General features: G+C 40.5%; 1 pseudogene; it reads right to left on the bottom strand.

The window, feature by feature from the left end:
* Positions 1 to 134: 134 nt before the first annotated feature.
* On the bottom strand, positions 135 to 640 carry LOC122576935 (annotated as a pseudogene).
* Between the last annotated feature and the right edge of the window lie 8,188 nt (positions 641 to 8,828).

Below are 8,828 nucleotides of genomic sequence, written 5' to 3'. Positions count from 1 at the left end.
TACGTGGAATTGGTGATTCTTTTTGAGCATGTTCAGATTACAAATTTTGTCGGTGGTATGTTTGTCGTTTCCCATTAGGAAAGACTTTGGGCTGGAAGTTTGGACGTTCAGTGAAGCGTTTTCTTTTATTATACTTATTCCTGCTCCGGTGTCAATGAGAAATCTGGCTCTTCTTCCGTCTTTTCGTAGCAATAAGATTGATAATAATTTTCCGGTGGTGGTACAGTTGACTCTTGGAACGTTTCCTCTGGATTCTCCGCTGTTTGGTATACTCGAGGTGGGATTTTTCCTTGGCTGTCTAATGGAAAATTTCTAGAGTAGCACATCTCGGCTGTGTGTCGGATTCGCGAGCGTTTGGAACATTTTAATTTCATTCGGTTATCTGACGGTTGGCTAAAACGTCGTGGTTGTAAATCGGTAGCACTTCGTTCAGGTACGGGCGGAGTATTGTTAGATTGATTCTTTGATTGATTCTGACGGTGGGCAGCACGATTCGATTCTCGTAACCATTGTTCTTTATCGGCTGCTAATTGTTGGGCGAGGTTCAAGTTTTTTGATCGCTAGCTACTACTGTCTGTCCTATTTTGTGCCGTAAATTGAGTAAATACGTTTTTAATGCTTCGCGTTCTTCGATGTCCATGTCTACGCGTCGTTCAACCGGCGTGCCGTTTTCGTTTTGGACTGCGTAATTTAGTTCGTTGAGTTGTTGTCGGAATCTAGAGTCGAAAGATTGTACGGTTTCTGTCATTCCTTGTTTTAAAATTTTCAATTTATTCAATTCTCTGCAATTGGTAGCAGTGGTTGGAGCTGACACGTTTTGTCTTAAGCACGAATATAGGTCTTCAAACGAGTTGATCTTTAAGTATTTTATATTCCTTTTCGCGCTATCTGTTATCTTTTCTGTAAGTATGAGATCTAATAGGAAATCTCTGGCACTTGCCTTGTCGATAGTGCGTATGGCCTCTCCTGCTTGGAGGCCTTGTTCTTCTCCGCAGTAGTTTCCTTGTCTAGTCATAACGCGACTCATTCGTTGTCTTTGTGACGTGTTTCGTTCGTCGGTTTCGTCGTCTGTCATGGTATCGGCACCGGTTTCTAAGTGGGTGCTGATCTGTGCATGGTCGGTTTCAGTGTCGTGTTTCACTCCTATAGTTTCGGCAAGGTCGCGTATTTCCTTAGACCGGTTTCTATCACTAGTTTGTGTAAATTCTTTAATTTTGTTAATATTTTGCTCAGTGTTACTTCTAAAATTTCTAAACTCGTGAGTTAGACTTTGAAGTTGTTCGAGGATAGTAGCGATTAATTCGTTTTGTTTTGCCGTGTCAGTTGGATTCATCTTGATAGATATGATAGTTTCAGAAGAATCACTATCTTCAGAACGAATTCCGGGTTTACGGTTTCGATAATGTACGAACGTCAGCTTACCGAGATTCTTTGTAGATCCTTCTTTTGATCAAGGAGGTGACCGTGGTCCTTCGCTGTAGAATCCGTAGCGTTCCCGTTAAAGTTTCCTCTTGATGCGATGAATGGATCCTGGCAGGATCGCCAATTTTGTCACGTCGGGGACACGAGAAATCACTAAACCGATAGATCGCCTGTGATCTCGCGTCGCAGTTCGAACGTTTCACGAATAAGGTGAAGGAATTGAACTTTGTATAAGATGATGGAAATTTTATTGTATAAATCCAACAGAGTGACGATTCAAAGAATTATAACAGAATGAGGTTTCGAGCGGTAATTTTGGAGGGTTTTTACAGTGAGGTTTTAGTCCCTTTGGAGAGGTTATCGTCGGATCTATATCAGAGGCGGTTATTCAGTCACTGTTTTGTTATTGTTTCGATAGCTATGGCATGCAGGATGTTTTCGTCTACTTGATTACTATTTCGGAGCAGGTGGCCCTCTTGAGCGTGTGACACAATCGTCGTCCTGTTATTAGTTAGTGTGGAATGGCGGTATTCGTGCTGTCGAGTGCCGCCACAATTGTTTCATAATATCATCATAATCCTCTTTTTCGTAATGCCCCGCCACCGATGTCTATGGAAATTGGACTTGCACTACTTTCATAATCAGTCGCTACGCAATTTCTTTTATTGGCCAATTTTAAATTGAACAAAGCATTGGCATTTTTTAAGATATTAAATACTAACTAGTTATAAATAAAAAGTTTAGACTAAATTAATCAGAAATTATGCGATATCTCATCTATTTACCAAAATGGACTTTCACCGCTTTCAAAATAAACGGTTCATATATTTTTGTACTTTTCTTGCAAGCCTGCTTCGCACGAATAAACACTAGTTATAATTTTTTCTTCTTCTGTCAGTGCTCCATTAATTTTAAGCAATTTTTCTTTTAAATGCGATGTTTGTAAACGGGCAGCTATAAAACTGATGGTATTATTTCGTAAATTATTCCCGTTTCCTCCACATTTTACGATATATCGTGTTCGAGAAACTCGCTCACCTTTTACGAATTTCCGTCTAACGTGATTCGCCCCAGCTTAATCACAGATGCATTCCACAGAAATTAACATTCTAATTAAAAAGCTCTACTTCGAACAGCAATTTTTCCTCGCATTACATTTTCTAAATGTTCCGGTACAGTACACGCCGCCATAGCATACATCCCACCCCTGCGTCACATCCGAATATTTTAGCACGATTCAGCTGACAATCATTGACTAATTATAAGCTTGATGCAACCGGATATGTGCACACTGTATTATTTAAATTTCCCATTTGAATTGTCCATCTTGCGCGACGCAAAACCATTGTTTTCTTGTTCCGTGTTATTTGCCTCCTATATTTCTACTAAGCTGCTGTACATCTCTCAAAACCTTTTGTTTCGCGAGGAGTGGAAAGTGCTTTACGCATACCCAGCAACCGCTACTGTCGGACTCGGCTAGCTGGCACGACCATGCACGCTGAAATCTCTGGTATGCTATTGTCACGTAGAATTCAGGGTTGAATGATAAAAGAAGAGAATACCGAGTCGTAACCCAATTACTGAGCTCCTTTATTACAAATTCACCATTTACAAACAATAGACAGACACTGAACCGGAGAAAGGGCTGCGCAAGAACTGCCCGAGCTTGCTGATGTCTCGGCTTCAATATATTTTGGTTTGAGGATGTTGAGGGGTTTGGTGTAGGTTATGAATGTGGAGAAGTGTCCGAAGGTCGGGTGTCGATGTTTTATCTATGATGTAGACTAAGATGTGTCATAGCTTCTGTATAGGCTATGATGATAGGGCGGTGATGTGTCCAAGGGAGTCCGAAGCTCGGAGTCGATGTCCTATCTCTGATGTAGGTTGAGATGTGATTGACGTTACACCAGCGTGCGGATCTGGACCAGCTCAAATTATTATTTCATACTTGTACTTTCACTTCTGTATTTAAAATATATTTTTCTACCTTATAATCTATCCACGCGTCTCTCTCTTTATACATCTAACAACCTCAACGCACAATTTCTTAAAAAATTACACAGAAAGGTACTGGTCGGTCGCCATCGTTATCCGATCGTGATAAGCGAGCAATTTTGCGCGTAGCTTTCAACTCGCAGTTAACAACGAAGCAAATAACGGAAAAATCTAGTGTTAGTGCCAGATATCAAGAGGCTAAAATTGAAAAGGGAACTTTCGTTAACAACGAAACACAAAGTAGAACGTTTACGCTTTGCAAAAGAATGAATCCATTGGAAAAAGAAATGGAGAGAGGTGGTATTTTCAGACGAAAAATATTCGACTTGGATGGTCGATGGGTTCCAATATTATTTTCATGGCACAAGAAAAGAGACAATGTCGGCAATTCGACGACAAATGGGAGGAGGCATCGGTCATTTTGGCAAAACCAGTATCAAGTTCATCGTTGGGAGAACGAATAGTGTCCGATACATAAATTTAATCAAAGAACAAATAAATAATCATGCGGAACGCATTTCTTCACCTGATTACATCTTTCAACGAGATGATGCATCTGTGCACACATCGAGATTGGTCCATTCATACTTTAACGAAAGTAATATATCTATTTTGCCGTGGCCTGCACGCTCTCCGGACCTTAATATTATTGAAAATTGCCTGGCAGAACTTGTTCACGGCGTAATCGCGAATGGAAAGCAGTATTAACACGTACAAGAATTAAAAAATGCAATTCTACGCGAATGGGATACATTGAGTCAAAATTATATCCGGAAAGTATGTAAATCGATAGGAAATCGTACAATACAAGTAATAGAAAATAAAGGGGGATGTACCCATTGTTAAATAAGTATACACGTTTGTTAAGTAATTATTGCTAGTTACAATTTATGTTGATTATTATTTTCTCATTGTACATGTGCTATCATTTCGTTCTTAAAATAAACCAATTTTTTTTTTGTTACACACTAAACCTCATAAGATTTTTAATTATTTTCAATGAACCGCATATTCCGAGCTCATAATGTTTCGATATTACGCGTTACGGACGAAAAACTTTACACGCGTCATTGAGAAATTAAAGATAGCACACCTGGGCTATCTTTTTCGCGAGGAGTGTAGTAAGAGGAAAAACAGCGTTTTCCCGCTGGTTTTCTTTCTTACAATACGTTCGTTTTATTCTGTCGTGGAGCGTTCCGTGTCAGCCATTCCTTTTTCCCCTGACTGCCGATCAATAGGAACACGTTTTTCGCGGGCCAATAGGAACGCGTTCTTCGCGGGCCAATAACAATGCGTTTGTCGCGGGCCAATCAGCGCGTACCCATCGTTTGGCTGCCTACCGCGTGCGAGGTATACCACTGGTATAGTACCGTACGCATGCTTAGGACAAACTGATCAAAATGGCCGCCGCGTACCCGTTTCAACGTAGTACTCGTGAAGGATTAGTTTATTTAAATAATATTGTCGAATATATATTACATTTATATTGTACGTGTAAGAGCGAGGGAACGTAGAGCGAAACGCGTACAAGTATGTATCCTCTCCCTGGTATGTGTGTGAGCGTCGCACGATGCGCTAGGGAGAAAAAAGAACGATGCTTAATGCCCTAAGGAAAGAAATCTCGTGCCCTAGACACGTACTTCGGTGAGTAACCGCGAGGCGAACAAAGTTATGCGAATATTCCAGTAAAGTTATCTGTAATACCTCTCCAATTTCTCTCCATACCTCACCGAATATAAATAAATAGATAAATCAACCAATTAACGATATAATATGTAATTACTGCCACGTGTCTCCAGTGATGGTAAAGAATTTACGGCGAATGATTTCGCAGTGTCGCAGTTANCTAAGTATTTCTATGTAGGCACATTATGCCTGCCTCGTCTCCGCCGTCTTCTTAGTTCTCGTTTCTTTTGCTAAATTTATCTTGCTTTCATAATCTTTTTACACGGCTCCTTAAATGCGCCCAAGATTCCCCTCGTCCGATAACCTTTTCAATTATGTTTTTAGATGTAAGAATTCCTCCTACGCGATTTTCTAGTGCCGCTCTGCAGTACGCCTTGGACAATTGAACATGGCACATGCGTTTACGGTAGGTGTAAAAGATACCGTGTCCTGTTAAAAAGGACACTAAAAAGTGGAACCATCGTATACCGTTATACCGGAACCATTCTTCTCTCCATTCGTTTTCGGATTCTTCTTCAATCTTCTTAACCCCTAGAGTGCTATGGACGCATATATATATGTCGGAGATGGAAGGAGACTGGAGCCTCCCGTTTGGTACTATGGGAAAATCCCGTAATATTGTAATCTAGATTCTACTATAGCCTTAATTAAACAATTGTCATTCATTGTATTTGTTCGAGACTTGTGATAGTGGGATTGGGTTCGAGGTGACACAACTGGTCGCCGAACGTAGCCGCGGTCACGGGATGGACATTTCTCCTCGGAGATGTCAATATAATGGGACACACGTTGTATTAACAAACAAACTCCAAGCAGAGATTGCCTAGCAACGGCGATTGGAACCTTCTCGAAGCTTCGGACCAGTACATAACAAACAAACGCAATCGAAAAGGCAGGAAAGAATTCCATCAGTCTATTATTCGTGCGATCGCCTTGAAGAGTTACACATCGAGAAGTATATACAGAGCGTCCCATTAAACGTGTTTGCGTGTTGAAGTATTTTACGTTTAATAAAGAGTTATCCTGTTGACCGTGGATTCGTTATCGAACCTAGAATCATTGTCACTAGCATCTCCAGTATCTAATTACCACGGCTACTTGTCGATATTTGTAACAATCGTGTTTGCATTAGTCAATATCATCTCTATTGCATAACGACAAAGTCTAACCATAACGAAGGTTCGTTTCACGCCCCTTTAACCCCAACCCTAATCATAATGTTAATCCGACATATATATATTGTCAAATATATAATTTTTGTTAACTCTGTTAATTCAGTGTTAATCTCAACCAACCACCTCTGTCATCTTAACAAACACAGAGGAACGACTAATTCGCGGCGTCGATTTTCTGAATCGTAGCGAGAATTTACGCCTCCCGCTGATGCGCTTTCCTCGCGATCGCGTCTCTCCGCGAACGGTCGTAACACGCAAAGTACAGTTTCATACAGCATCACAGCTTAACTCTACACCTTTGGATCGGTAAATATCTGCAAGAAGAAAAACTTTATTTGACATTTTTGTGTCGTCTTCGCATGTAGAATAACTGTTTCGACCACTCGCGGGGAGACGCGATCGCAAGAAAACACGTCAACGGGAGTCGTAAATTCCCGTTACGATTAAATAATCGACGCCACGAAATGATCGATCCCCTGATTTCTGTTACGATAATAGGGGTGGTTCAACTGAAATTACACTGAATTAACAGGTATAGAATAGTGTTTATTACAACAACTTTATATAAGAACAATGGTTACTCCGATGCATATATCTGACTGATTTGAGGTATGAAACTCGTGTTGAATGAGTGAGAGCTTGAGAGACTGAACTCGACTAAGACTGTTGACTGCGACTAAGACTAAGACTGATTTTGGAGAGAGTGAGCAAATGAACTCGACTAAAACTAAGACTGCGACTAAGACTAAGACTAAGACTACGACTGTCGGGAGTATAACTGTTGATGACTGCTCGAGCGCCCGCTCGAGAGTATAACTGTTGAAGACTGCTTGAGCACCCGCTCGAGAATGTTGGACTGCCCTTAAGGTGTCTCGGAGGAAAGCTTGGTGTGGGTGTGCCCTTTGACTGATGAACGCGGATTCGTTGTTCACACTTTTCGTCCAGGAAGTGAGGGTAACGATCCGCGATGCTGATTGGTGATGACCCACTCTAATGAACAGAATATGCAGAAGATTCCTACCAACGTAGAGCGGGGGTGGATTTTGCTCCTGACGAAAGAAACAGTCTTTTCCGATGGACATGTGTTAGCTTTTCCCATCTGGTGACTGTCCGCTTTCTCCGTGATTCTTAAGAGCGCCTAATAAACTCAAGGACTTTTCCAAGACCCAGCCATAACCTGAAAATACTTCTAAAATTACAGAATTCTCTAGACATGCAATTGGACTGGCAAACATGTGTGGAGACAATGTAGCTAAAGACTAATGTCTTTATGGTGGGTCATTGGGTCTATTGAGAATCGGGATGGCTGTAGGTTGACTGTTGGCTGCCAGATAGCGAGGGCTGGCGTGCAGATGTCCCGCGCGACGTAACAATAACCTTCTCCTAATTGTCTGCTCATACCTAAGATTTAATTAATCAGATTTAGGTATATTTGACAAACTTTACTTAGAATTATCTCCTTTTCGTTAATACTAGTTAGTAGTAGTAAAATAATTTTTTTTATTGTTTGTTTTTTAATTTTACAATTTGTCCAGTGGGACATTAGGTAAAATGTTGTAACATGTGATTGAATAGCATGTGGATGGTTACCCCCAGCGGCGTGCCATCTTCGTGTTTGTTAGGTTATATCCTTTGTGAGATCTGCTGGGTGTTTCCTTTTTAGTCTTCTTTCTATGCTTGCGTTGATCGTTTCCGTAGCCAGCCGATTTGGGTGTGTTGTTATTCTTTCTCTGTATCTTTCCGCGCATCTATTAATCTCCTCCTTGACCGTTGGTATTTCTAGGTGCTTCCGAATATCCTCGTTTCTAACGTACCATGGGGCGTTTACTATTGTTCTCAAAATTTTTGATTGTAATGTCTCTATTTTGTTTATATGGCTCTTTGCTGCTGTCCCCCATAGTGATATTCCGTATGTCCAGATTGGTTTTATAATTGTTTTATATATTTTTAGTTTATTTTCTATGCTTAGTTTGGATTTTCGACTTGTTAGCCAGTGCATTTGTCTCCTTGTTGTCTGTATTTTGTCTGTTATTGATTTAATATGCTGTTTCCATGTGAGTTGTGTATCTATGTGGAATCCTAGGTATTTGACTTGTCTTGTTTGTTATATGTGCGTGCCGTTCAGTAGGATGTTTGGTGGCGTCTGTTTTCGCAATGTGAATGTAATATGGTTGCATTTGTTGGGGTTTGCTTTCATTTGTTTAGCTTGCAGCCACTTTTCTATTTTTGTGATGTGTTTTTGTAGTAATGTGACTGCTGTTTCTGGGTTAGTGTGCCTGACTAGTACAGCTGCGTCGTCCGCGAATGTCAGTATTTTGCTATTGGTAGATGTTGGTATGTTGGCCGTGTATAATTTTTTTTTTTTATTATATTGTTTATTTTTAATTTTACAATTTGTCCAGTGGGACATTAGGTAAAATGTTATAACATATGATTGAATAGCATGTGGATGGTTACCCCCAGCGGGGTGCCATCTTCGCGTTTTTTAGTTTATATCCTTTATGAGATCAGCTGGGTGTTTCCTTTTTAGTCTTCTTTCTATTCTTGCGT

The sequence above is a fragment of the Bombus pyrosoma genome, linkage group LG17 (genome assembly GCF_014825855.1).
Source record: "Bombus pyrosoma isolate SC7728 linkage group LG17, ASM1482585v1, whole genome shotgun sequence".
NCBI classification, from domain to species: Eukaryota; Metazoa; Arthropoda; class Insecta; order Hymenoptera; family Apidae; genus Bombus; species Bombus pyrosoma.
This window is presented reverse-complemented; position numbering and strand designations above follow the sequence as displayed.